The sequence below is a fragment of the Oryctolagus cuniculus genome, chromosome 11 (assembly GCF_051225735.1).
Source record: "Oryctolagus cuniculus isolate XC-2025 breed Fujian yellow rabbit chromosome 11, ASM5122573v1, whole genome shotgun sequence".
Taxonomy (NCBI): Eukaryota; Metazoa; Chordata; class Mammalia; order Lagomorpha; family Leporidae; genus Oryctolagus; species Oryctolagus cuniculus.
In genome coordinates, this window is record NC_142877.1 from 108,845,335 (window position 1) to 108,869,119 (window position 23,785).

Consider the following 23,785-nt stretch of genomic DNA (forward strand, 5'->3'; position numbering starts at 1 on the left):
CTGGGGATTAACTGAGAACCTCACTCACTCTGTGTTTCCCTGTCCCCAAGACAAGCACGCCCCTTAGATTCCTAAAATGTCTGAACTCAGAGTCCCACCTGCCCAAAGTTAGCAGGATGTGGCCAGATGCTGCAAGCCTGCACACACACACACACACACATACACACACAGATATGAAGGACACCTCTCTCCCTTCAAGTGCGGTCTATGGTGTTTGCACCTTTCAAAGGCAAGTTCTCAGGAGAAACATCTTCCCACAGCACCACCAAGTGGCCGAGTCTCTGCCCACTAGAAAATTCAAGAAGCAGGGAGAAGAAGGCTAGTTCAACTGCCAGCCACAGCGCAAAATAGCTAAAGAGCAGGTGCACCCTACCAGGTTTGTTGGCCGAATGGGTTGAGAGGTTAGACAGGTAACTCAAATCCTTGTCAGCTATAAAAGGTGGCACGTGTCTGCTGTTATAAGGTTACAGTCTCAGTCTGCCAACGCTGCCCACCTATCACACGGTCTCCCGGGCCCTGGTTTGTCCATCTATACGAGGGAGGTAATGATGCCCCCATCATAGGTTCATTGAAGAAATGAGAAAAACAGAGCATGTTTCTGAAGCCACCTGTAAAAGTGGATGTTGCTTTTCAAGATCTTCGGCTCCTTTCTTTTCCCCCAGTATTCAATGCCTCTTTATTATCAAATCACTCCTACTGATGAATAAACCATAGTTTATTTATCCATCAACTGAGGAGCAAGAAACAAAGTCAACAAATAGAGAATATATTAATGAGCATAGTAAATATTATCTTTATGAAAATTCAGTTTTGTTTTTATTTTTAAGCTGACAGATAAAACTGTGTGTATTTACCATGTAGAGCATGATGTTTTGATGTCTATATACATTGTGGAAGTATTAAATCTAGTTAATAGGGGCCGGCACTGTGGCATAGCAGGTAAAGCCACGCCACTTGCAGTGCCAGCATCCCATATGGGCACCGGTTCAAGGCCTGGCTGCTCCTCTTCCAATCCAGCTCTCTGCTATGGCCTGGGAAAGCAGCAGAAGATGGCACAAGTCCTTGGGCCCCCCCACCAGTCTCCTGGCTCCTGGCCTCGGATCAGCGCAGCTCCAGCCGTTGTGGCCAATTGGGGAGTGAACCAGTGGATGGAAGACCTCTCTGTCTGCCTCTCCTCTCTCTGTGTAACTCTGACTTTCAAATAAATAAATAAATCTTTTTAAAAAAATCTATGACCTCATATAGTTATCTTTTTTGTGGTGACAACACATCACAGCCTGTCCTTTTTTTTTTTTTTCATGTATTTCATATATACAGATTGAGAAACACAGGGATGCCTCTCACTCCACCCTCCTCCTCCTTCCTCTCTTATTCCCTCTCTTAATTCTTATAATGATCCACTTTCAGTTTACTTTATACTCATAAGATTAACCCTACACAAAGTAAAGAATTCAATGAATAGTATGAAGGAAAAAAAAAAACTGTCCCTCAACAGTGGAGACAAGGGCTGTAAACAATCATTGAATCTCAAAGTGTCCATGTCACTTCTAAAATGAAACAGAATGCAGTGAGCCTTCTGCCTCTGGGTTAGAATTCAGTGAGCCAGAAAGAAGGCAGGATAGAAACCCAGCCCGGCTTCAGCGTCATTTCTTGCTCTTTTCGAAGAATCACATTGTGTGTGGCCAGCGCTGTGGCGCAGTGGATTAACGCCCTGGCCTGAGGCGCCAGCATCCCATATGGGTGCCGGTTCTAGTCGAGGCTGCTCCTCTTCCGATCCAGCTCTTGCTATGGCCTGGGAAAGCAATACAAGATGGCCCAAGCCCTTGGGCCCCTGCAGCCACATGGGTGACCTGGAAGAAGCTCCTGGCTTCTGGCTTCGGATGGGCGCAGCTCCGGCCATTGTGGCCAATTGGAGAGTGAACCAGTGGATGGAAGACCTCTCTCTCTCTCTCTCTGTCTCTCTCTATGACTTTCAAATAAATAAATCTTTTTTAAAAAACCACATTGTGTGTGTGCCCACGTGTGTGTGTGGGGGGTGTCTTGTGTCCTGCCTAATAAATATAAATATATATATGAAGGGGATGGGCATTTGGCCTGGGGCGTAGGATCAGGTCAAGGTTCACACATCCCATTTCACAGTAGCTGGGTCAATTGCTAGCTCCACTCCTGATTCTAGCCTCTAGCTAATGCAGATCCTGGGAGGAACGAGGTGATTCCTCGTTCCAGCTGGATCCCTGACACCCACGTGGGAGACCCAGATTGAGTTTCTGGCTGTTGCAGGCATTTGGGGAGTGAACCAGAAGATAGGAGCACTCTCCCTCCACACCCCTTTGCCTCATAAATAAATAAACAAATAGGAAGTAAATAAATGAGTAGCTGCCTCAGTGTTTTCTTAAAAGGGCAACTGATAGGATTCTGGATGTCTTCCTTATGCGGGGCAGACATTTAGGGAAATTAACAGAGGCACCCTGTGTAGTTCACGAATCAGGGCTCAGAGTGCTGCTGAGGCGGGAGCAGGTGAGGGACCCTCTCAGTCCACCCCTGTCCAGCCCAGTGCAGCCATGATCCGACCATGATCCAGAGAGTCTGGATCATTCAAATAGCTCATCAAATAGCCCACTTTCCCATGAACTTCCGGAAGTAGCCTCATACTTTCACCTGAATGTCTCAGCGGCTCTCATCCGAGTTCTTGGGTCACTGGCCTACCCACCACAGGCTTGTGTGGCCCCTTGGCAAGCCTGCCACATGTGACCAAAGCAAGCCCAGCGCAGACGGATTCCAGCGTAGAAGAGGCCGTGAGAGACTGAGAAGGAAAGCTCCAGCCTCAGTCGAACCTGAGTCAGACCCCAGCCCCCTCCATCTCCTCCTGTGTGACCTTGGGCAAATTGCTGAACTCCCCAGGCCTCAGTTTCTGCATCTACAAAGCGTGAACCCAACAAACCCAGTCCAGGGGGGATGGTGTTAAAGTATGCCTGACGGCTGGCTTAATGTAAGCGGAGTATCGTGATTTTTTATTGATGGTGTGGGCGTGTCTCTTTAATTATCTTAGTAGCTCTTTGCTCCTCAGATCAGGCCTGGAAAGAAGCACTTGCTACCTGCAGTCAACGAATGAATGAATGAATGAATGAACTATTAAGAGCAGCATGCGTCATTCTGTCCTACTGTATAAAGTCCTAGCTACTGCATCCTCATGTCCAATTTATAGCCGAGCAACGGGAGCCCCAAGAGGCTACTTTGTGCATAGGTATCGGGAATCCAAGCCAAGGGCTTAAGTTCTGGCTTCTGTTTGGGCCTGTTTCTTCATCCAGTAAACAGTTGTAATCAGCAAACCCATCTGGCGGGGTTGTCAGGAGAATCAGTTTTGTAAAGTTTCACTCCCCAAGTAGGAATGCACTTTTTTTTTTTTTTTGACAGGCAGAGTTAGACAGAGAGAGAGAGAGAGAGAGAGAGAGAGGTCTTCTTTCCGTTGGTTCATCCCCCAAATGGCCGCTACGTCCTGCGCGCTGCGCTGATCCGAAGCCGGAGCCAGGTGCCTCCTCCTGGTCTCCTATGCGGGTGCAGGAAGGGCCATCCTCCACTGCCTTCCTGGGCCACAGCAGAGAGCTGGACTGGAAGAGGAGCAACCAGGACAGAATCCAGAGCCCCAACCGGGACTAGAACCTGGGATACCGGTGCCGCAGGCGGAGCATTAGCCTAGTGAGTCACGGCGCCAGCCAGGAATGCACTTTTTAAGACTCAGAGAGTTTCCCTGTTTTGCTTTAGCCAAAGGAATAAAGCTCTAATTACAAAACCTCAGGTGCTGCAGGTGCAAGGAGACCTTCTGTTACCTTTGCAAATATGCAGCACGGAGCAGTGCTGGCTAGGGGTGACCCTGCCCACCGTGGCTGTGCTCCTGGAGTTGTAGAGTCCAACTTCACGGTAGCACCGGCCTCTGGAGGGAACCCTAGGGGCAGTAGAGCTGCAGAAACAGCCACGGGGTTCGCAAAGTGCATCCTTGTTACTTCAGCAAAAGCATCTTTCAGAGCCCTTGTTGATGAGCGCACTGTGAAAGCTACAAGGTTCTAACGCTGCACTGGTCTCTCAAAGTAGCAAGCCAGCAGAGGAAGGCTTTTCAGACCACACACACACAATTAGGATTATTTAACACTAGAAGGATCATCCAATATAAAACTATATAAACTACTTAGGCGAACCCGTCCTGTTAAGACACACACAGATGAGTATCCCTCTGGGAGAATGGGCTTTATCAATGCCTTACTGTCCAGGAAGGCACCTGCAGGAATGGCGCACCTGTAGCAATGAGTGCTCTCTCTTGCCTCCACCATGGGTTGAAGCCAACAGATGAGCTCTTTTTAGAGTGTGACCCGGAGCCTCTGATCACAGAACTTCAAGGGTTACTTAAGAAAGTAGGGGAAAGAGAAGGGGGACCCAGTACATAGCCCATGCCCTCTAACCATCTGCCATTAGGGTTCTTGGGCTCTGTCATGCAGAATTCCTTTCCTGTGATTGGTTTCCCTGGGGTGATGCCATTCACACTCTTGTTCTGATTGGCTACATGCAAATAAGCAAACCCTAATACGCCAATGCTGGGTATGCTGATTGGTACCCGTGCTGCCTCTGCTTCCCCACCCGCCTCTTTGTCTCGATGGAGGTGCACAATATGTTGATGCTGATGAGTTATGGGGTCTTTGCTGGCAGCCCTCATGTACTAATAGAGGGGACTTCACAAAATGTTGGCGGACATGGGCATGTTTCACCCACCTGCACATCACACGGTTTGAGAGATATTACATGGTACCCCATCCATCTGTCCAATCCATATCAGTCAGTTAAAAAGATGTCAAATGCTTTTTTACTTCATGAGAAAATATAATTAAAAGATAAGTTAATTTCAGTGCAAAAAAATTTGAAACCATAGTTTTTTCCTAATACTTATTTTCTATGAATTTTTTGAAGACCACTCATATATGATTTCATAATGTTTTTCCACCAGAATAAACTTATCTTTGAATTCATTTTTCCATGACATTTTTAAATACCCCCTATTGGTCCCAGAACTGAAAAATTAAGTCATATATTCATAACTCCACTCATGCCAAATTAGGTGTTCAATAAACGTTCTTCCTGGTTTCACTTGCTCCACATCATGCCCTGCCCTGTGTCTGGGTTCCTCTCCTTGGCACTTCCAGATGTCATTTCTCTTCTCATATGTTCTTGGAATTATCTGTCTCCTTGTTCTCTCCACCCTCACCCTGACAATGAGGTGGTTTTTTTTGTTTTTTGTTTTTTTGACAGGCAGAGTGGACAGTGAGAGAGAGAGAGACAGAGAGAAAAGTCTTCCTTTTGCCATTGGTTCACCCTCCAATGGCCGCTGCGGCCAACGCATCGCGCTGATCTGAAGCCAGGAACCAGGTGTTTCTCCTGGTCTCCCATGGGGTGCAGGGCCCAAGGACTTGGGCCATTCTCCACTGCACTCCCGGGCCATAACAGAGAGCTGGCCTGGAAGAGGGGCAACTGGGACTAGAACCCGGTGTGCCGGCACCACAGGCGGAGGATTAGCCTATTGAGACACAGCGCCGGCCCTCTCTCTAGTATTTCACTGGTGCTATTAACTGTCCCCGACACAAGCCACACTAAGGGAATACTGCGTTTGGTTGACTTGATGCCCAGAAGATTGGTCATAAAGGAACAAGACTGATATTTTTAAAAAATAAATAGCCTCGCACGCATACATCCAAAAGGAAGAGTGGCCCCTTCAGAGTTGTCATCATAAGAGGGTGTGCACTTGCTAAGCCCTTTTGGGAAAAAGCCTGTTTAGTGTGTGGCACATTTTTTGGAATAGCCTTAGGGATAGTACACCTTCCTCTCACAGGATTTACAGGCATATGAGAATGCTTTTAGTGACAAGGAAAGAAACAACCAAGTAAAAGTACCTTAAACAATGAAGACATGTTATTACCTCATTTGACAAGAAGCCTGGGGGTGAATAGTTTCTGAGTTGGCTCAGCAGCTCAACAAAGACATCAAGGACACAGGCTCTTTTGATTCCTCTCATGCCTTTTTTAATCCCTTGGGTTATTACAACTCTTGGGCATGGATGGCTGCCATAGTTCCAGACATCACATTCTCATGCCACTGGTTTTAAAAGAAGTAGGAAGAGTAGGGTTGAGGACCAGCCATGGGGAAAGGGTAACTCCATTTAGGTGTCTTTCTCTCTCTTTGTATAAGAGGCAAAGACATCTCCCAGCACACCCTATAAACCAGAACTTGGTCACCTTGTTGTCCTCAGCTGCTCAGCAGACTGGGTATTGGCAAATGCAGGCTCCACCTGGGAGGTGGTGGCGAAGAAGTGGGATATTCACTGGGGAGGGAGCCAAGAGCGATTCCCAGAATTCTGATTTCTGTTTGAAGTGAAAATTCAAGTCTGACCTAGGAAACCCGGTAATTAATCCCACCGTGGGGCCATAAATAATATCAACACGCTGGACGGCACCTCTGTGCCAGATTTGTCATGAGCACTTGGCATGCACTGTTTCAGCCCTCGTAACCTTGCCACTGTGGGTGGAACCACTTTATCTTTGAAGAAACTGAGGCCCACAAAGGTCAGATTTCTCACCCCAGGCACACAAGGAGGTCCGTCTGCCTCCACAGGGAAGACTCTTTCCACCACCATCAGACCAACATCAAATCACACCAGGGCTTCCAACCGTGCCCCCTAAGAGCCAGTCTGTGGCGAGCAACAGCTTCTCATGTGCCACAGCTTTGGTCCTCAAAGCAGCTTGCAAAAAATATTACCCTGTAGCTGGGGTGACGTTGTCCCCCACTGGTCTCCTTCTCTCCTTCTGTGGTCATAGAACTCCTGATTTTTAACTGGGGACACGGCCACCTGGAATAAAGCCCACACTTCTCAGCCTGCCTTGCAGCCCAGTTGACCATGCCATTCAGTGCTGGCCAATAGGATCTCAGCAAAAGAGGCCTGAGCAACTTTTGAGTCATGCCCTTAAGGAGAGTGATACTCTCTCTCTCTCTCTCTCTCTCTCTCTCTTTCTCTGTCTTCCTACCAAGAAGATGAATCCAATGGTGAACCACAGTGAAACACAGGAATGAGGGTAAAATTCCAGGGACGGCGAACATCAAGATAAGAGGCCAATGTCAGTACTGATGTTGTGACTTCGCCCACTCAGCCTTACACTTCTAATAACTGGACTGTTACTTGAAGAATCAACATCTCTCCGAAACCACTATGTTGGTGGTCTCCATTTAACTGGTGGACGTCTGTTCTAAGATATTCCATCACAAATTTCCTGGGTAACCACCAGATGACAGCAATGCTCTTGACCTCCTATTTCACCCACAAATAATTAAGTTTGTCTTCCATGACCTTGACCTGATGGCCACAGAAAAGGACAGCCAACCTAGAATGGGTCCTCTGCACCTGCCTGCAGTTGCGTGAACCTAGCAAGTCCCGCCTGGTCCAGGGAAGAAAAGTAGCCAGTTCATACACCGTCCCGTGAGCTAAATAAATGGCTGTTGTGTTCAGCCACTAAAGTTTGAGAGTCATTTATTTCACTAGAGAAATTCACTAATATAACTGCCAGCCTGCTTTTGCCCAAGGATGGTAATGAGAGTTGTAGTGATCATGCACAAGCTCTCTTAAAAATGAAGTGAGGCAGCAGCCAGCCCACATGGGGGCCCCTGTCAGTTAAACCCAAGACTCCAGTTCTGCCTCTTCCCGTTTGCTCTCACTCCAAAGACTTGCACATAGTCTGCAAGATGCGAAGGAAGCATGGATGGCTCCAGACGCTGAAGATAAGCCAAGCGGGCAAACAGGTCTCTCGTGCCAGCCTCCAAGGGCTTTACCTCAGCAGCTCTCAACCCCTGAGAGCAATCCTGCTCTACCAGGAAGCGGCTATTGTGTGTCCCAGAATTAGAACAGTTCAAAGGAATGTTTGGTGAAGAACACACTGCCAGGAAAGCCTCTTATGTAACTCGAAGAGAATGAAGCGGTCGCTTTGGAAGGGACACAGGTCTTGGAGAGCACGTTTGTCTGGGCTGAGGCTGGGGATTCAGCATGTTCGGAAAGGGATACAAACCTTGCTCTTCCCCCACCCCCCAAGTCCCAGCTCCCCCACCCTAAGCTTCTGACTCTCACCCAGTGGGCTGTGTCTCAACAAACTTAAAGTGGCTTCTGATCCTTCCAGGACAGAAAAGCTGTCTGTTTCATTAGCTTCCCCATCACCTGCTGTGTGTATGCAACTCAAGTCAACAGCCTCCAAGCATGTTGCTTGGGGTATAAGTAGGAGGATACTAACAAGACTTGTCTGGGGAAAAGCCCCTACATCTGTTTATTCATTTATTGTTGTATTCATTTATTCAGTTAGCCATTCACTCATTGAGAAAAATTCTAGGTACCTTGCACAGTGGGAGGAGCAGAAAATCAAGCAGTGCAGCGACAAGACACACAGGACCTGGAGGGGGACACAGAGAAAGAAGATGGAAGAAGACAAGACACTTGTGACTACCATGAGCCTTTGCTGCTTCAGTGAGTAGTTTGGTTTGGTTTTGTCTTAAGCTTTCATGTAGTGGGAGCCTGGCGCTGTGCTGGGCTTAGGGAAGGAATGACTGTTAATAAACAGAATTCATTTTCAGAGAGATAATAGTAGTTGATGCTTATAATAATGCTGTTCCTACGACTTCTTTGGTTTTGTTCTGTTTTTGTTTGCTCTTACTTTTTTGTGGTAGAGCAGACATAACATACAATCTGGCGTCCTGACTCCTTTTGAAGTGTGCAGCCCGGTGGCAGCCAGTACATTCACAGTGTGGTGCAACCATCACCACCACCCATCTCCACAACCCTTTCATGTTCCCCAACCGAAAGTCTAAATCCCCTTCACACAAAATCTCCCGGGCTCCCCGTCCCAGCCTCCGGCAACCACCACGCCACTTCCCGTCTCTACGAATCTGACTACACAGAGCCTCATACCAGTGGAGTCACGGGGCATGAGTATTTGTCCTTTTGCTTATTTCACTTCACACGATGTCTTCAAGGCTGACCCATGTTACAGCATCTATCCGAATCCCCTTCCTCTTTAAGGCTGAATAATAATACTCTATTGTACGGCTGCATCACATTCTGCTTATTCCACGTGTTCATCCGCAAACACTGGGGTTGCTTCCACCTTGTGGTTACTGCGAATAACACCACTAGGAACATGCCTGCGCAATTATCTCTTTGAGTTCCTGCTCTTATTTATTTTCAGTAGACCCTGAGAGGTGAGATTGCTGCATTACACAGTGATGCTGTGTTTCACTTTTGGAGGAACCAGCACGGCTGTAGCATTTCACGTACCTACTAAATGTGCACAAGGTCCAATTGGATCCATATTTTTGCCAACACGTTATTTTTCTGCTTTTTAAAAAAGTTTGTTTACTTATTTATTTGTGTTTGAAAGGGGGAGAGAGAGAAAAAGAGAGAGAGAGAGAGAGAGAGATCTTTCATCCACTGAATCACTCCCCTAATGCTCACAACAGTCAGGGCTGAAGCCAAGAGCCTGATACTCGGTCCAGATCTCCCACTCGAGCCTGCTGCCTCGCAGGAGTGCGTTAGCGGGATGACAGATTGGAAGCCAGGGTAGTCAGGGGTCAAACCAGGCGCTGCAATATGGGATGTGAGCACCCCAAGAGGTGAACTGCGGCGCCACAATGCCTACACCTAGTTTCTGCTTTTTTTAAAATAGCCGTCTTCAGGAGTGTGAAGTGGCATCACATTATGGTTCTGATTTTCACTTCTCCAGTGAGGAATGATTTTTGGACATCTTTCCATGTCCTTACCGGCCATTTGTCTGAAGGTTCTTCAAAAAGGTCCTGGAAAGGGCTATGCCTAGTGTTACAGTGGGTTTGGTCTCCACCAGTGTCGCCTGCATTCCATACTGGAGTGCTGGTTTCAGTCTGGGCTCCTCCTCTTCCCATCCAGCTTCCCGCTAATGTGTCCTGGGAGGGAGCAGATGATGGCTCAAGTATTTGGGTCCCTGCCATCTTTGTGGGAGATGCTGTTTTAGTTCCTGGCTCTAGGCTTTGGCTTGGTCCAGCCCTGGCTGTTGAGGGCATTTGGCAAGGGAGCTAAAGAATGGAAAATTAATCTCTCTCCTTCAAGTAAATGAAAAATAAACAAACATTAAAAAGAAAAAAAGTGGAAAATACAAGTAAAAGATAAGCTTGTTTGTTTTGTTGAAAAAATTTGAAAGTCATGCATGGTTTTTTATAATATGTATGCTCAATGAACTTTTTGAAGGTCCCTCATACGCATATATTTCAAAATTTTTGCACTACAATGAAATTATTTTTGGTGTCAATGTCCCACAAACTTCTCTAAGGAAATGTCTCAAGGTCATTGATATTTCGTTTTTCACATGTTTTCACATTTTTTCACTCTAACAAGCTCCACCTGCAGCAGATGGGAGGTTATTGTTCCCCCTTTCCAGCTAGGGAAACTGAGGCTGTTTCGGTGACCTGCCCCAGGACAAACCTAAGAAAGGGCAGGGGGAGGGGAGGCAGGCCTGGCCGACCCAGCAGGCCACAGGGCAGCTCCGGCAGTGGAGTCCCCCGGAGGGGGTGGGGAAACCCAGCGCACACCCGGTCCCCAGCCAACTGCTCTTTGTGCTGGAATATTCCCTTGGGAGCCTTTGGCTGCCCTTTCCCATTCTCCCTTCTCTCCTTCTTTCTCTCCTTTCTGGGTCTGGGCTAAGTGAATGCCTCCTTCCTTCCTGTCCAGGTCTGATCCACTGTTAGCACCTCGGTGAGAACCACTCCTTCCCCAGGGGGATTGTCTGCTTTCAAAGGCATGGAAAGAAAATCCCCTGAAAGACCCTCTGAAGAGCCACCGCTGACCGGAAAACTAAAGCTAACCTGGAGTAAGTCACCACCCCCACCCCCGCCCCAAGAGGGACAGGCAGACCCCAGACCCACCCCAGGACTAGTGACTGGCTCCTTTTTATTTTTAACCAGGAAGAGTACTACCCAACTGTTCATTAGTTCCTAACAAAAAGAAATTTTTTAAATTATTTATTTATTTATGCACTTATTTATTTACATGAGACAGAGAAATGGAGAAATCTCCCATCTGCTGGTCCAACCCCCAAAGGCCTGCGAGAGGTGGCCCTGTTCCTGGTCCACAGCAAAGTCAGGAGGCAGGCACTCCATCCGAGGCTCTCACATGGATGTCGGAGACCCCGCTACTTGACCAATGTCATTGCCTCCCAGAGGTGCATTAGCAGCAAATTGGAATTGAGAGCGGAGCCAGAACTCCAAGCCACCACCCCAACACGGCATGTGGGCATCCCGAGGAACATGTTAACCGCTAGGGCAAACCGCCCTCCCCCCGCCCCCAAATGAATTGTTGACCTAGCTACCTACTATGCACACCAAGCGCCAACCACCACTGGTCCCACCGGAAGGGGCAGAAACAGAGTCTCAGAGAGGTAAAAGAAAGACTGCTCACGCAGCTGCCTCCAGAGCCCGCGCCTAGCTGCTGTTCTACCCTGCCTCCGACTCTCTCCCAGAAGAACTCACACACAGATAGACAAGGATATTTCAAAAAGTATGTGGAAAATGGAATTTAAAGATCCTTATATTAGTGCAAAAAAATTCTGAAATTGCTAGTTTCTTCATCACACACATTTTCCATGAAATTTTTGAAGACCCCTAAAATGCTTAGATTTCGAAAATTTTTGCACCAAAATAAACTTATCTTCTAATCCCAGTCCCATGAACTTTTTGAAGTGTGCTCAAACATGATAGATGGATGATAAATGGATGATTAATAGCAAGACAGATATAGATAGGTAGATAGATAGATAGATGATAGGAGAGAGGATTGAGATAGATGGACAGATGAAAAAAACATATTGACCCCCTAAATTCACCCCCCTTCCCACCATTAGCTCTGCCTTCTCACCAATGGATTGACACTTCTATGAAAAAAGAAAAAATGTCTAAAAGCACTTTAAACACGTGGATATTATTGAAAAGAAAGAAATCTAAATGCATAAAAACAATCACCTATATAGTCTTGTTGCCCAGAAAGAAAACCACTAAGATTCTGGGTTGCGGCCTCTCCGTACTGAGCACACGTGCATGCTTGGGGGTAGTGGGCTGGGGAAAACCAGCCCTCCTGAGAGAGCTGGCAGGGAAGATCCACATGAAGAGAAGGGGGCATTGCAGAGGTCTGGGCAGGGTTAAGGAAGACACAAGCAATGCTGGCCCCGAGGACTCAGTGCTGGGTGGGAGAAGCCAGACCCTTGCTTCCAGACTCTCCCCACCCCCACTGCACCCCCAAATGTGCTCAACTTGATTCTTTTTCAGGACCTGCTCTGAGACCCTGAGACCCTCAGGAAGGGCAGGTGGGAAAGGGTTGCTGCTCCCTGGGGGGTTTCTACCAACCTTTTCAGTGGAGGGACCCTGGGAAGGCATAGAAACCTAGAGGGGCTTCAAGGGAGAGAGTTCAGCTGGGGATCGGGGCAGTCGTCTATCAGGAGGCAGAGTCCAAGAGCAGAGCCAAAGGAGGCTCAGCCGGGGCCTGCGCTGGGCAGGCCACTGCAGAGCTGCAGCCCGGAGGAGGAGCTCATGGGTCAGGGAGCTGGCTGCACAGGACGCAGGAACCAGTTACCGAGATGTGACTGCAGGCCTAACCTCTCCAGCCCAGTTCGCGGCTCTGCTGAGACCCCAGGGCTGATGGAGCCAACAGCCTCTCTGTAAATAGCCCCATAGCCTGCAGGTTAGAAGTCCTGTGTTCTGGCCGGCGCAGCGGCTCACTAGGCTAATCCTCCACCTAGCTGCGCCGGCACACCGGGTTCTAGTCCCGGTCGGGGCACCGGATTCTTTCCCAGTTGCCCCTCTTCCAGGCCAGCTCTCTGCTGTGGCCCGGGAAGGCAGTGGAGGATGGCCCAAGTGCTTGGGCCCTGCACCCCATGGGAGACCAGGAGAAGCACCTGGCTCCTGCCTTCGGATCAGCGTGGTGCACCAGCCGTGGCGGCCATTGGAGGGTAAACCAATGGCAAAAAGGAAGACCTTTCTCTCTGTCTTTCTGTCTCTCTCTCTCTCTCACTATCCACTCTGCCTGTCAAAAAAAAAAAAAAAAAAAAAAAAAAAAAAGAAGAAGAAGAAGTCCTGTGTTTTGCTCCCAGCTGTCACCTCATTTTCTGTGTGACATTAGGCCAGAGATGAAACCCTCTGTGTCTTGTGTCATGATTAGCAATATGAAGAGGTCGGGTAATAGGGCTCCAGGTCCCTTCCAACCCCAAGATGCTATGATCCCCTCTTCTTCTCCCTCTCCTCTCACCACTCCATCAGCCCCCCCAAAAAAGTTTATCATGACAAAGGCGGGGGGTGGGCAGCATTGTGGTGCAACAGGTTAAGTCACTGCTTGCGATGCCAGCGTTCCATATGAGTGCCAGCTTGAGTCCCTCGGCTTCCTGCTCAGCTCCCTGCTAATGTGCCTGGGGTATCAGAAGATAATCCAAGTACTCAGACCCCAGCCACGCACACACGAGACCCGGATGGAGTTTCTGGCTCCTGGCTTCAGCCTCGCCCAGACCTAGTTGTTGCAATCATATCGGGAATGAACCAGTGGGACGGAAGATTTCTCTCTCTGTCTCTGTCTTACTGTCTCTCTCTCTTACTCTGCCTTTGAAATAAATAAATCTCTGCCCCACCCCCACCTCAAAAAAACTCTAAAGCAAGGTGTAGTCAACTCAGTCCAGACGCTTCTCGGAACTGAAGCTCACACCGTGGCCAGCTGTGTTAGGGACTGAAAGAAAGAGCTTCTCCCAGGTCAGCCGAAGGGTCAGGCTGAGATAAAAGGCCTGCCCCATGCTCAGCCACTTGAGCTGCTCAGCCTGCATCCAGGATTAACCAAGGCTCCTCACTGGCTCTCTGGTTTCAAAACAAAACAAAACTTTGAAAGAAGCCTGCATTCACAGGCAAATCCCTCGGGAGCAAGGCCCCTGGGAATGTTTGGGGAGCACCACCTGTCAGGCAGCAGTTCCCACACCCTGAGACCAAAACAGCCTTTGAATGTCAGTCCCAGTAACAACACTGGCACCACACGTATTTGGACAGCACCACCCACCTTTGACAGCCCCTCTTCTGGGCTCAACTTTCTGAAGTAGGCAGAGTGAGAGATATTCGAACAACTTGGTTCTGGTTTAGAGATGAGCTGAACTAAAGCTTGGAAAAATGAAAGAGGTGGGGAGAGATACATTCAGAGCTGGAACTAAGTCCCCTCATCAGAATTCCATGTGTGTGCCTCCCCCATACACACACACACACACACACACACACACACCCCAACGCATTCCAAATCCTGCCTATAGACGGCTCGCACATCACACCACAGCCATCTGGGCCTCCCATAAAGACCAGAGAAGTCTCAAGAGGGAAGAAAACAAAAGAAGTATTTTTAGTGGTGCTCAGACACATTTGGGGACCCCTGCCCCATTATGCTGTCTTCACAGAATCTGGGAATCCTGGAAAATACGGGCTAGATGGCCATCACAGTTCATCCAATGTAGCCACCTGCTGGGGGCAGTCCTCCAGGGCGTACCCTTGAACAAGGGCGTGTAGCCCAGGCTCACTGCAGAGATGGTGGGAAAATAGCACGGACTCGAATACAGGGGGAGTTTCTGCCTTCTCCCGTGGCAGTGTGAGTGCAGCGGCCCAGGCCCTCGCCCCTTGGCCTTCCAGCCTCCAGAACTGTGAGATGACACACGCCTGCTGCTTAAGCCGCCGGCCGAGCCAGAAACTCATCCCTGGGGCACCAGTGATCTGATTCAGAGGAGCTGCCCCACTCCGCGTGGTCCAAGGTGATTACACCACGTGTGTGCATTCCATCCGGTTGGGGGAGGCGGGGAAGCTGACAGACCCCTTATGCTGAGGGTCTGGAAGTTTCTCTCGTTGCTTCTGCTCACACGATAACTTGGCGGCACGGAATGCCCTGGGTGGGCACACACCCCACCAGAGGGCACCTGTCCAGTCCTCGCATGCTCATTCCCAGGGAACTCATTCCCTCGCCGTCTCCATCGGGGTGCTGGGCTCCCTGAGCTGTCTTGACCCATCCTAGAGTCCATGTGGATCTAAATAAAACCCTTCACCTGTCTCCTAAGCAAGTGAAAAGTCTGGCTGGGCGAGGTGGGGCGGGGGGTGGAGGGGAAGCCACATCACTCTCTCCCGACTCCACAGCCCCAGCGGGGCTCCCTAAAGTGCTCTAGGACAGGGCAGCACTGACACCATGGCCATCACAGCTCCTTTAGCCCGGCCAGCGCTCAGCCAGCGGGCCACCCACCTCGCCCTCCCAGCCTGCCCTTCACGGAACGGCCTGAAAAGAGGTTCCGCTGTGATGCAGTCCTGTTTCCCCCGTTTCCCTGTGGGATGGGGAACAAAAAGGCAAGACGGAGATGTGCCCCTGGAGGGCCAGGTGTCTGTGGGAGGGGGGGCTGGCCCTCAGTGACTCCACTGGGGCTTGCCTAGGAGACAGGCAACAGGCTTGAAGCTAGGACCCAAGAGACCCTCATCCATCCGAGCAGGCTGTGTGCACGAGAGCCCGCGGGGCGCCTGTGCTTCTCTGTGCTGTCGCGCCGATAATCCTAACCGGGTCACTTGTTCCTTCACGTGTCCCTTAGTGCTCAGTAAGTGCCAGCATTCCTGCCTGGGCTGGCTCTGAAGTCAGACCTGGGTTCAGGTCTTGACTCTTACTAGCCAAATTTGTCTTAGGCAAATGGTTTCATCTCTCTGAGTCTCCGCTGCCTCGTACATAAAAATGGGGTTTCTCCAATGCTTCCCCCCAAGGTTGCCGCAAGGATGAAATGAAACCATGGATGCCAGGCGCAGCGCCTGACTTGCAAACAGTGGATCGACAGCAGCTCGCACACCACCTTGTACTTACAGGCTTATTAAATGCTTGTTGGCCGCTGGACCTACCGTCGCATGGGTCTGTCTCCAAAAACCCTGTCCCACTCTGGGTCCATAGCATTTCATCTTTCTAAAATTTGTGACTGAGATTCCGGAAAGCTGGGTCTTCCCTGGTGGCCCCTGAACCAACATGGCTGGTAAGAGCTGAGGCACCTGTTACACTTCCTGGGGGAAGAAGGAAGGAAGAAAACAGTGAGAAGGAGATAGAGAGGCCATGGGGTCTGGGGAAGACGGAAGGAATGAGAGAGGGGGAGAGAGGGGGTTGGCAGGGCACGCCCGGTGTTCATGTGACACCCCGCGGCCCTCCCGTTGATCCCCCTTCTGGCTAAGCCCCATCTCAGACACCTGTTCTTTCGAGTCTCTTCTAAGATCACTGACTGTTCTCACGGGAGCATCCTCGTTGCTCCTCCTACAGGGCCCACGGCTGATCAGCTCCGGAGCCGGGATTTGAACCCCGATCAGTCTGCCTCCCTACGGCATGAGCGCGGATCCAGGATTCAGAAGCCTCAGCTGGAGGGTCCGCTCTGCCACTCACCAGCCAGGTGACCTCCCGTGGTCACCTGATCCCTGAGTGCCTTGCTTGACTGTTCCTTAAGGGAAACGGGAGCCATAAGGTCCCCTCCCCATCCTTGGACTAAATAGTAAGTGTGCACAGGCTTTCTAAACTGCAAAGTACTGTGCAGCCGCCGGCCATCAGCCATGCCCATGGCTTTGTGTGTCCTTGAGGGCCTTCAAGGTTTAGAAATTGAAGAGCATGTAGATGGGAGTGTGTTCACTCGGATCCCACCGCACCCCCCCCCCCCCCCCCCGCCAAAGCACCTGGAAGCCACCTTGGGAAAAGCGAAGGAGCTCCAGGTTAAGAAGTGGCGAGCACATTTCTAAAGCAGATTGCACATGGAAAGCACGTCCATTCAGACACTCGTCACTTGCTTCCCTTGCAGGCCCGTTATTTTAGTTTATTTTTTAATTTGTTTGACAGAGTTAGACAGTGAGCGAGACAGAGAGAAAGGTCTTCCTTCCATTGATTCACCCCACAAATGGCTGCAATGGCCGGCACTGCGCCAATCCGAAGCCAGGAGCCAAGTGCTTCCTCCTGGTCACCCACGCGGGTGCAGGGCCCAAGCACTTGGGCCATCCTCCACTGCTTTCCCGGGCCACAGCAGAGAGCTGGACTGGAAGAGGAGCCACCGGTACTAGAACCCAGCACCCTTATGGGACGCCGGCGCCACAGCGGGAGGATTAACCAAGTGAGCTATGGCGCTGGCCCCTGGCCCGTTATTCCTTGGAAATGCTCTCAGATGGCACTCGGGGTGACTAACAAAGAAGAAATGATTCATGAGTGACTGTGTGTTGCTGCTGAAGTGAGCTGTTAGGACTACAACTGAAGAGCATGTGTTTTTCCATTCTCTGGAAATCAAGAACTATGGAGCTGTTTTTACTCAAACTTTTCCAAAACAAACCACCTTTTGCGATGGAAAATGTTGCCCTAAGGAGAGAAATTTTCAGAAAAATTATGAGTGAGTGAAACAAAACAGCACCAAAGAGAAGCCCTGTTTAATGAGAACAAGAACTTTGGCCAGCATGCCTGAGTCCATTCATAGTGTTTCTCCCGCAGCCATGCCTCTCTCTCTCTCTCTCTCTCTCTCTCTCTCTCTCTTTCTCTCTCTCTCTCTCTCCTCTCAAGCACTGGAGTCCAACAGACCTAGGTTCAAATCCAGCTGGGCTTGATATTGGCTGCATCTTGAGTGGCACTTCCCCTCTCCAAGTGCCAGTTTCCTCATCTGTGTAACGGGGGTGAAATACTTTCACACCGGCTTCTGGAAAGATTGGATGAGGTTCTGAACTTTAAGTGCCGTGACACATGGGGTTGAGCTGCCCATGTGTGATACTGGAACGCAGGTTCAAGTCCCGGCTGCTCCACGTCTGATCCACCTCCCTGTTAACGAGCCTGGGAAGACAGCACATGTTGGCCTAAGTTCTTGGGCCCCTGCCACCCATGCGGGGTACCCAAATGGAATGCCAGGCTCCAGGGTTCAGCCTGGTCTGCCCCTGCTGCTGCAGGTATTTGGGGAGTGAAGCAGCAGATGGAAGACCTCTCTCTCTCTCTCTCTCTCTCTCTCCCTCTCTCTCTCTCTCTGTCACTCTGCTTGAAATAAATAAGTAAATAAATCTATTTTAAAATAATAAAGTGCCCATGATGTAGTAAGGTTTGAAAATGCAGTCATACCTCGGCATCCTCACGAGATTGGCTCCAGGAGCCCCCTGGATAGCAAACTCCCTGATGCCCAAGCCCCTTGTGTAAAATGGCGCAGTGCGACAGGCGGTCGGCAGTTGGCTAACCCCAAGGGTGCGGTACCTGAAGATGCAGAAGCCAGCGAGCTGCCGTTTCTCTGGCAGCACTCACCGTGCGTGCTCCACTGGACTTGCAACCCCACCTCCTAGGTCTGCGGGCCTCGCTCTTCCTAGTGGTGCCTTCCAAAAGACCCTTGTCCCTAAGACTGACATTTCCGGCCTCTCATTCTGGTGTCTAACAGAACAGGAATTGGGTTTAGAGAAATAAAATTATTTCCCTTTTTTCACTTTGTTGTTCAAAACAACATTGTCAAGTGTGCAAAGCAGATGGGTGCCTGTGGTAGGGAGGTGGGCCAGGAAGCAGGGGGAAGTGGATTGAGAATGAAGAGAAAAGAGAACTTTATCTTCAAGTTTAAAACAGCATTGAGTCGGCGCCGCGGTTCACTAGGCTAATCCTCCACCTTGCGGCGCTGGCACACCGGGTGCTAGTCCCAGTTGGGGCACCAGATTCTGTCCCGGTTGTCCCTCTTCCAGGCCAGCTCTCTGCTGTGGCCCGGGAGTGCAGTGGAGGATGGCCCAAGTACTTGGGCCCTGCACCCCATGGGAGACCAGGAGAAGCACCTGGCTCCTGCCATCGGATCAGCGCGGTGCGCCGGCCGCAGCGCACCGGCCGTGGCGGCCATTGGAGGGTGAACCAACGGCAAAGGAAGACCTTTCTCTCTGTCTCTCTGTCTCTCTCTCTCACTGTCCACTCTGCCTGTCAAAAAAAATAATAAAATAAAATAAAAAACAGCATTGATGGAGCCGGCACTGTGGCACAGTGGGCTAAGCCTCCGCCTGCAGCACCTGCATCCCGTATATGTGCTGGTTCAAGTCCCAGTGGCTCCACTTCTGATCCAGCTCTCTGCTATGGTCTGGGAAGCAGTATAAAATGGCTCAAGTGCTTGGGCCCCTGCACACGCCTGGGAGCCCTGGAAGAAGCTCTTGGCTCCTGGCTTCGGATCAGCGACCATCTGGGGAGTGAACCAGCAGATGGAGGATCTCTCACGCTCTCGCTCTCTCTCACTCTGCCTCTGCCTCTCTGTAATTCTGCCTTTCAAGTAAATAAATAAATATTAAAAAAAAAAAACCATTAGCCTGAAGTGGAATCAAAGGCAAGCTTTTACTTCCAATATTCAAGGGATCATTGTGAATAACAGTAAATCATATTAAGTCATTAAAACAGCCCTGTGTTAAAATGAAGAAGTCATTTTGCAGAAACTGGCTTCAAAGCCTTTTTTTTTTTCCAGAAGATAGATAGACGCAGGGCAGGAAAATCACAATTGATCCAAAGTGCACACATGGAAGATTCAGGGCTTAGCCAAAGAAGACACACATAGCCAGTCTCGTTCAGTTACCCCCGTTTTCCATCCCCTAACCTATGTGTAGGCTGTCGTTGTGCTGGCTAGCCAACCTTGAGAAAACTCAACCCTGTTCCACGTGCATCAGTGACTCGAGGCCCAGCTCTCTGGCCAGAGGACAGCGCATGGCCCAAGGACCCACCTTTCCCCCCAGGGGTCCTCCTGCATTCATGAGCCAAAGACTTACTCCAGTCTCTAGTTGGCTACTTTCCAGGCTCCACCCAGCACCCCAGGCATGTGGCCTTCGGAGCCAGGCTACAGTTTGGATTTAAGTCCAGTGGAGTCAGAAGCTACTTGAGATTGCCTTGGCTCTTGGGCCCTTAGTTTCTCAGTCTATAAAATGGGGGTGACAAAATTAGACATGGTTTTTATGGAAACAGTTAATAAAGTAACCAACACACAATAAGCACTGGCCCCATGTATGTGAGTTGTATGGCCCCAGGACTCCTAGGGCGACACATGTGTCATTGCTTTAGCTTGGAATTTGTTGAGGTGGATTCGTTCTGAGAGGAGGAACGTGGTGGGGTCAAGAGGCACAGAGTCACCACACAGACCCCGGGAGCTGGATGAAAGCAGGCCTGAGGCCAGCAGCCTGCAAACTCATTTATTTCACTTGCTATAGCTGCTTATATAGCCAAGGCAGCCAATCGGTCAAGGGACGGTCTATGCCCTAATCAATCACAGCCTGTTGCCAGGCAGTTTCTGTTGCCAGCGACCATCTTGGCATGGCCTTCTCATTCCACCACAGGAATTCCTTCCTAGCTAACATGCAAAGTGAGACATAGAGAGCATAAAGGGGACCGAGTTCCTAAGAACATAAATAGAAAAGTAACGTGTTCTCTCTAAAAACACCAAAACTGGTAATCTGAAGAAATAGGACTGGCAGTGGATTGGGCAGGATAAGAACCCAGAACCAAAAGGTGCTGAGAAGCACTGCACAGAGAAGTCTGGGTCCCTGTGCTTAACCAGGTGCCCTCCAAACTTATCTGACCACGGAAACTTTTGTCCAGTAGTACTCATTAATTCCCCAAAACTCCACATGCCCTCAGACACACTGGGAACCGTTGTTAGCTGTGTTGAAAGTACTAACACCTCTGCCTGGTCGAGATGGCCCCTGTCTTGGGTAATCACCAGCCTCGCCTGGGCTCACACGTGGGCGTATGTGAGACCCTCACGAGGAGACCTCGGAGGAGGAGCAGTGGGACGTCACACAGGCAGGACGGCGGCAGAGACCGTACCCAGGGTGACCAGCTCTATGGACCACACCATTCTCCCTCCCCATCGGATCTGACATCTGTCCCCTCCTTTCAGAACTGAACTGCAGCCAGCACTGGGTCAACTACACATTTGACCAGAGGTGGGCATTTGGCGCAGTGGTTCCGATGCCACTAGCAGTGCCCATACCCCATATCTGAGTGCCTGGGTTTGATTCTTGGTGCTGCTTCTGATTCCAGCTTCCTGGAATCAGCTTCCTGGAATCAGCACGTCCTGGGAGGCAGCAGGGGACGACTCACTTGGGAGATCTGGATGGAATCCCTGGCTCTGGGCGTTAGCCTGGCCCATTCCTGGATGTTTCTGGCATCGGAAGACTAAACCAGCAGAGGAAAGATATTCTCTCCCTCTCTCTCTCTCTCTCTCTCTCTCACACACACACACACACACACACACTCACACACACACACACAATCCTTCTGCACTTCTCTCTCTCCCCCTGTGACTCAAATGAATAAAAATTAAAGAAACATAATTTAAAACAAAAACACATTTGACAAAGACTCCGTGATGAAGCTGACATAGACGCTACGCCATAGTCAGCAAATATGCATCCGGGAGTCTCTCCAGGGCATGGTCCAACTCCCCTCGCCCACCCTTCTCTCACAGAGCACCACAGAGGAGCTTCTGACAGTGCTTCCCTGGGGTCCCTTCCCTGGGGTACCAGGAGGGCACACTCTGGGGGCTTAGCAGACCCATGTCCTGAGAGCTCCTCACTACCGCTGGAGTAGGAGTTGGGGACCACGCTCTGACCCCGCCCCCTCTCCAATCACCAAGACCTCCTGGAGCAAACCCTCAAGACTCCTTCTTGCCCGTGTTCATATGCACCACCATGGAAATGAGTGGGGTGCACCAGAGAGCTGGTCTGGGGGTTCCCAGTGGACACTGAGAGGATGGCATGAGCTGGGGTCACTGTTTCACAGGGACTAGGGTTCAGCTGCGTGGATTGGGACCCCGGTTCTGCCAGCCACTCTGCGACCTTGGGCAGGTTCTTGGGCTCTCTCTTCCTCAGTCCCCTCAGCTGCCAACAGAGGGTAAAGCGTAGACCCTGCTTTGGAGGGTCCCGTGATTGCAACAGTGCCCAGCGCACCCCAAACGCCTGAGAGATGCTATTTACCAGGATGGTTAGCATCAGCCTTGTTGCAAAGCGCTACCCAAGCCGCTGCAAATCCACAAATGCCCCGACTGCACAGCTGAATGACCTTTAACACACAAAGCTCTCTCCCTCCCCTCACTTCGCCCCCTCCCTCGGCTCCTCCCTTTTTCCCAGCCTCAGAGTCTGAGGCCCTTAAGGACTCTGCAGAGAGTGTCAATAGAAGTTGCCCTGCCCAGGGCAGCTGGGCCGACCCCGCCCAGCTGGATGCAGCTCTCAGTGACCGTTTGAGCTGTGCAAGGTCAGGGTCAGTGGCAGGGTCACAGGAGAGATTGGCCAGGGCACCAGCCCATTCAGGGACACCTGGGATGCTGCCTGTCCCCAGCCTCAGGGCCTCTGTGGCTATTGTGAGGGGGCGTCCCCTAGGGCCCCACAAAGGCTGACCCTGGCTGCTCAGAGTCGCCCCTACAAGGGGCTCACAGCAAGCTCACATCAACAGGGGGCGCTACACTGGCCTTGGACTCAGAGAAGAGCTGGTGGGTGGAGATGGGGGCAAAGACACAGGGCACTGGCTGACGTGATGGGATTTCTGCCATGAGGCAGACCCTGCACCAAGATGAAGAGCAAGGGCTGGGGGAGGGGGACTTGGGTTCAAACCCGATTCCCCCACTGTGCCACCCTCTGTGTCCCCGTGTCACCCCCACCCAACCCCCAGGCCCCCACTTACCCAGATGATTGAATCAAAGAATGTTAGGCAATGTGGTCAAACCACAGCAAACCTCAGCTCTTGTACCAGTACCACCCATTAGTCCTTTATTCCTCACAATATAATGGCCCATTTTCCTGGCGAAGAAACTGAGGCTCACAGGGCTTGTAAGTTTGGGAGCCAGGTTGAGATATAGCTCCGGCTCCAAGGTCCATGCTGCTGCCGCCTCACCCCTTCCGTGGGAGCTCAGACGGCCCCGCCCCAGCACATTTTTCCCTGCTGGGCACGAGAGGATCTGGGAAGTGCCCGGCCCAGACAAAGGGGTCAGGGGTCCGGCGGGGAGCCGTGGATGCCACCTCCGCCTCACGGGGCTCAGGGGTTGTGGCCGAGATGGTCACAGATCAAACCAACAGGAGTGAGAGGGTGGCTCCAGGACGAGGCAAACAAGCCAAAGCCGCAGCACCCAGAATGGCGGCCACTGGGATCCAGCTCTGAGTTCCTTAAAATGTAGCAAAGACAACAGTTCTGTCGTTCAGTCACACAAGCCCAGAGTCTCACAAGCAAGTGTGGCCAGCGGCCAGCGCTGGCAGACAGCACTACCGGCACCACGGACGCGTCCCCTGGGGCTGCCGCTCTGCAGGACAAGAGCCTGCATGGTCAGCTCAGCGGCTCAGACTTCCCTGAGCCACAAGCGAAGAAGGAAATGCGAGTGAAAGAAAGTTGGGGCAGCGCCAGGTTCTAGTCCCGGTTGCTCCTCTCTGCTGTGGCCCAGGAGGGCAGTGGAGGATGGCCTAAGTGTTTGGGCCCCTGCACCTGCATGGGAGACTGGGAAGAAGCACCTGGCTCCTGGCTTCGGATAGGTGCAGCGCCGGCCGTAGCAGCCATTTGGGGAGTGAACCAACAGAAGGAAGACCTTTCTCTCTGTCTCTCTCTCTCACTGTCTATAACTCTACCTGTCAAATAAATAAATAAGAAGGTTGGGGCTGGGCAGGAAAGCAGGACAGGCGGCAGGAACAGCGACCATACAGAACCATGCCTAGGGGCAGGTGCTGTGGTCCA

General features: G+C 50.8%; 1 long non-coding RNA gene across 2 annotated transcripts; it reads left to right on the forward strand.

The window, feature by feature from the left end:
- Positions 1-7,991: 7,991 nt before the first annotated feature.
- Positions 7,992-18,151, forward strand: LOC138844234 (uncharacterized). Of its 2 annotated transcripts, none has more exons than XR_011379796.2 (3): positions 7,992-8,542; positions 10,772-10,910; positions 16,379-18,151. It is a non-coding gene; the product is annotated as an uncharacterized LOC138844234 (long non-coding RNA). The 2 variants fall into 2 exon arrangements; XR_011379795.2 differs by lacking the exon at positions 16,379-18,151 and adding an exon at positions 11,099-11,758.
- The last annotated feature ends 5,634 nt before the right edge of the window (positions 18,152-23,785 follow it).